This window comes from Macaca fascicularis, chromosome 20 (assembly GCF_037993035.2).
Source record: "Macaca fascicularis isolate 582-1 chromosome 20, T2T-MFA8v1.1".
NCBI classification, from domain to species: domain Eukaryota; kingdom Metazoa; phylum Chordata; class Mammalia; order Primates; family Cercopithecidae; genus Macaca; species Macaca fascicularis.
The window spans coordinates 9,942,098-9,948,084 of NC_088394.1; positions in this window are offsets into that span (position 1 = coordinate 9,942,098).

A 5,987-nucleotide genomic window follows, 5' to 3' on the forward strand; every position below is an offset into this window, starting at 1 on the left:
ATTTGATAAGTCACTCAGCTGCTAAGCGGTGGTTCTCGGATTTTAACCCACTCAAACAGTGCCTCATGGAGCTCAAGGACTTTTCCCGGGATATCCCTCTGCATACTTTGTATATGTATGTACATTTGCTCGTATACATGTATGTACGTATGGAGGTATATGCATACTATATGAGTTTTGCTTCTGCTCTTTTCTAAATTTTACCATTCTAATGGTAGGCACAGGGAGACATTTGTTGTCCTCCTAAGTTTTTTTGTTATTGTTGTTGTTATTTTTGAGGCAGGGTCTGGCTCTATTGCCCAGGCTGGAGTGCAGTGGCACAATCACAGCTCACTTCAACCTCTGCCTCCTGGGCTCAAGACATCCTCCCACATCAGCCTCCCAAGTGGTTGGGACTATAGGCACACACCACCACACCTAGCTAATTTTTGCATTTTTTTTGTAGAGATGGGGTTTTGCCATGTTGCCCAGGCTGGCCTTGAACTCCTGAGCTCAAGTGATCTACCCACCATGGCCTCCCAAAGTATGGGGATTACAGGTGTGAGCCACCATGCCTGGCCGTCCACCTAAGTTTTAAGAGCATGTACTTTTGTTTTGGTTTTGCATTGATTTTTTTTTTTTTTTAAAGAAATTCCCTCTGTGAATCTTGCCAAGCCAAGCTGAGCCAAGGAACCTAATGGATTATTGGATGTGTTTGTGAGTTAGTCCAGTTAATCCCATATTTCCTGGGCATCTGCTGGGTGCCACATGATTAAGCTGTGGCTGATGCCTTTGTGCCATTTTTAGGTGGCTGGTTGATGAATATTCCAGGTGTCAGAAGGACTTAATTCATAAAAATGGGCTCAGGATATGGCCTGAAAAGAAATAAGTGTCAAAGGTAGGCAGATGGTTTCTGGAGTATTTATGGGTCTGAGACAGTGCACATAAAAGAGCCGAATTTTGGGTGTTTGAATCAAGCTTCTAGAACTGCTAAAACCTGCGAATCATCTGGGGAAAGTCAAGCAGCTGATGACAAGGCACTGCTGTATCCCCTCATTTGTATAGCACTTTGCAATTGACAGAGACATTGATTTTGCGCATTCCTTCCTGGAGCCCTGAAGCATTTCTGTGATATAAGCAGTTACACGTTTTATGTTCTACTCAAGGGATGAGAAAACAAAGGCCTGGAGAGGCATTGTAGTTGACTGTTAGAACTTCTTTTATGAAGAGGGAAAAGTCAAGAAAATTGAAGTGTAATGTTCAAATCAGGGTAATTGAGCCATCCAGAGCCTAAAGCATGTTGCATACATGCATCAAAATATCACATGTGGCCAGGCGTAGTGGCTCACGCCTGTAATCCCAGCACTTTGGGAGGCAGAGGCAGGCATATTGCTTGAGCCCAGGAGTTGGAAACCAGTCTGGCCAACATGGTGAAACCCCGTCTCTACTAAAAATACAAAAATTAGCCAGGCGTGGTGGCACACATCTGTAATTCCAGCTACCTGGGAGGCTGAGGCAGGAGTATCACTTGAACCTGGGAGGCAGAGGCTGAGGCGAGCCCAGATGAAATTCTGTTTCAAAAAAACAAAACAAAATACATGTTCCTCCCAAATACATATAATTATTGTACATCAATAATGATTTTAAAAATAAATAAAAGGGAAGTGGTTTTGTGGGGCATTTCTACCAGAGCCAGGAGTTGAGTCCAGGGCTCTGCTTCTGTGGCCAGAGTTCCTTTATATGCCTTAATTATGGGCCTGGGGCTCCTCCTTCCTCCATCCTGGGAGGAGGTGTTGGTTGTGATTTTTCTGGCTGGGCTCACAGCGGGCACCTCTCCTTTGTCACAGATTCAGAGCATCCCAGGGCTCCCATGGCAGGCCGAGGTAGGGGAGCATCAGGAGGATCATTTCTCTGCAGTAGCGTCACATCTTAAAAACCTTGGGAGTTCGAGACCAGCCTGGCCAACATAGTGAGACCAAGTCTCCACTGAAAATACAAAAATTAGCTAGGCGTAGTGGCACGCAGCTGTAGTCCCAGCTACTCGGGAGGCTGAGGCAGGAGAATCGCTTGGACCCGGGAGGCGGAGGTTGCAGTGAGTCGAGATCATGCCACTGCACTCCAGTCTGGGCAACGAGTGAAACTCCATCTCAAAACAACAACCACCAAAAACCAAAACCAACCAAACAAGCAAGAAAAACCCCTCTTTTCTACTGGTCGGGGGCCCCCTGTCCATTTCCATTTTTTTCTTCCATACTTCCCTACACCCACTATTGCCACCTTTCAGTAGGAATAGGGCCTGGGGAAAGCACTTTGTATCCATTTCATGCCTTACAGCTTCCCAAAGAGCAAGGGGCTGTTACTTCTGTTTTGCAAGTGAAGAGACAGAGGCTTGGATACAAGAAGATGCCTATCCACAGTCACTTAATGAGAACCCAATTCTTTCTAAGTCCAAAGCCATTTTCTTCCTTTTATACTTTTACTCTTGCCAGAGACCAAAAGATATTCCCCTGAGACCTAGAAGCAAGAAGCACCATTTTTTTTGGCCTATGAATAATTATTTCTTCTTTTCAGAGTGCGTGTACTCTTTCTGCATCTTTCTCTTCTTCTTCTTTTTTAAAAGCAGCTGTATTTAATGTATAATTTGATGTGTTTGGACATATGCCTACACCCATGAAACACCTCTTTTTCTTCTTGCAATCGCTTTTTCTATGATATCCAACACAACAACTCTCTTTGCTGGGTGCAGCCTGGGTAACTGCCAGGTCTCTGATTTAAAAGCATAATACGCTCACCAAATACAACACAACAATAGTAATGATCAGACAGAATATTAAAGCCCTGGAATTCTTTGCTGCATCTCACTTTTTTTTTCCCCCAGGGCTAGAGCCAAGGCTGAAAAGACTGCAGTATTAACTCTCAGTCTGGCAGTCAGCAGAGTGCTGAAAATCAGAATGGGGGCTTTCTTGGCTGGGTGCTTAGGGGCAAGCCTCAGAGAATTTGTCTGTCCTGCTACGGTTCCTTGAGAACTTTTTCATTCCACCAAGGTTTGGCTGAGCAGCAGAGAAAGGGCAGTGAGACCAGCATGTGGAATGAGAGCTGTGTTAGGACCATCAGCACACTTATATTGATTTTTACTCTATGCCTGTGAGTTGGGTAGTAACGAGAAGAATGGTTTACATTTATGGATCTCTTACTGCGTGCCAGGCTCTGTGCTGAGCACTTTATTTTATTTTAATTAATTAATTTTACTTTAAGTTCTGGGATACATGCGCAGAACATGCAGGTTTGTTACATAGGTAAACGTGTGCCATGGTGGTTTGCTGCACCTATAAACCTGTCACCTAGGTGTGAGGGCCCAGCATGCATTAGCTGTTGGTCCTGATGCTCTGCCTCCCCTCCCGTGCACTGACAGGCCCCAGTGCATGTTGTTCCCCTCCCTGTGTCCATGTGTTCTCACTGTGGAGCTCACACTTGTAAGTGAGATCATGCGGTGTTTGGTTTTCTGTTCCTGTGTTAGTTTGCTGAGACTGATGGCTTCCATCTTCATCCATGTCCCTGCAAAGGACCTGATCTCATTCCTTTCTATGGTTGCATAATATTCCATGGTGTATATGTACCACATTTTCCTTTTTTTTTTGAGATGGAGTTTCACTCTTGTCGCCCAGGCTGGAGTGCAGTGACCTGATCTCGGCTCACCGCAACCTCTGCCTCCTGGGTTCAAGTGATTCTCCTGCCTCAGCCTCCTGAGTAGCTGGGATTACAGGCATGAGCCACCACGTCCAGCTAATTTTGTATTTTTAGTAGAGATGGGATTTCTCCATGTTGGTCCGGCTGGTCTCGAACTCCCAAACTCAGATGATCTGCCCACCTCGGCCTCCCAAAGTGCTGGGATTATAGGCATGAGCCACTGCGCCCGGCCAAATCTGTCTTTTTTTTTTTTTTTTTTTTTGAGATGGAGTTTCGTTCTTGTTGCCCAGGCTGGAGTGCATGGTGCAATCTCGGCTCACTGCAACCTCCGCCTTCTGGTTTCAGGCAATTCTGCCTCAGCCTCCTGAGTAGCTGGGATTACAGGCTCCCGTCACCAGGCCCAGCTAATTTTTGTATTTGTAGTAGAGATGGGGTTTTGCCATATTGGCCAGGCTGATCTCAAACTCCTGACCTTGTGAGCCACCCACCTCGGACTCCCAAAGTGTTAGGATTATAGGTGTGAGCCACTGCGCCTGGCCTACATTTTCTGTATCCAGTCTATCATTGATGGGCATTTGAGTTGGTTCCAGGTCTTTGCTATTGTGGATAGTGCTGCAATAAACATACATGTTCACGTATCTTTATAATAGAATGAATTATATTCCTTTGGGTATATACCCAGTAATGGGATGGCTGGGTCAAATGATATTTCTGGTTTTAGATCCTTGAGGAATTGCCACACTGTCTTCCACAATGGTCGAACTAATGTACATTCCCACCAACAGTGTAAAAGCATTCATATTTCTCCACAGCCTGGCCAGGCTGGTCTCAGACTCCTGACCTCTGGTGATCCTTCTGCCTCAACCTCCCAAAGTGCTGAGATTACCACCGCGCCCGGCAAGGCTGTGGTTCTTAACCAGGTGTGATTTTACTCCTCAGGAGAAGTTTTGGTTGTCCTAATGGGGAGGGTGGAGTGCTACTGGCATCTAGTGGGTAGAGGCCTGGAGGGATGTTGCTAAACATTCCGCAATGTACAGGACAGCGATCCAGCCCAAAATGTCAATAATGCCAAGGTTGAAAAATCCTACCTTAAAGTCACATACTTAGAGCCAAGTCAGAACTTGAATTCTGGACTTTAGACTTTAGACTCCTAGCACAGTGCTAGGAGTTACTTCAAGTGAAGTAACATTTCTTCAAGTGAAGGCGATCAGTTTTTACCCTCAGTTTGTGCCAACACTGGTCATTCATTGGCTCTCCATCCAAAGATAATCCCTGTGCCTCTCCTAGGTAAATTCTCTCTCCATTCCCTGTGCTCTAACTCCTTGGGGGTGGTTGCAATGCTCATGACCCTGCCTTTGTTCTCTGTTTATCCCAGGGCCTTCCCCACTGAACAGTGAATTCTTGAAGAGAGATCAGGATGATAATGATGGTGGTGGTGATGGTGGTGGTAATGATGGTGATGGTGATGATATGGTGATGATAGTGATGATGATGATGACAATGGCAGCAATGATGATGGTGATGGTGATGATATGGTGATGATTATGGTAATGGCGATGATGACAGTGCTGCTGATGAGATGATAATGGTGGTGATGATGGTGGTGATAATGCTATGATGGTGATAGTGATGATGAGAATGATAATGATATGGTGAGGATAGTGATTTTGTTGATGTTGATGATGATATGGTGATGGTGGCAATAATGATGGTGATGGTGTTGATATCTGATGATAGTGATGATAGTGACAATTGTGTTGGTGATGATATGGTGATGATGGTGATAATGAGGGTGATAATGATATGGCAGTGACGGTGATTATATGGTCATGGTTGTGATGATGATGGTGATGGTCATAATGATATGAAGATGGTAGCTATGGTGGTGATGGAGATGTTTATGGTGGTGATGATGGTGATGATAAAGCTGCTGCTGCTGATGGTCGTGATGATGGTGGCGGTGATAATGGTGATGGTGATAATGATACAGTGATGATAATGATGGTGATGGTGATGATAGCAATGATATGGTGATTCTTCCTGGATGTTAGGGAGGGGAGTTCTTGGAGTGAGGAGCTGGGATGCAGGGGGCTCTATCAAGAGAAAGCGTAGCCCTCTCAGCTGCGGCTCATGAGCTTCCCCATGTGTAATCTGTGCCTCCCCCACTGTGTTTTTCCTTGCCCATCTTCAGACCCATCAGTCATCCCTTGTGACAGTAATAATAAGCTCTAATCCAGTGGCACTTAATGGTAAAGGTTACCTGCCCCTTGCACAGCCCAGGGGTTATGGATTGGAAAGCGGCATTGCGAGTCTGGTTTAAT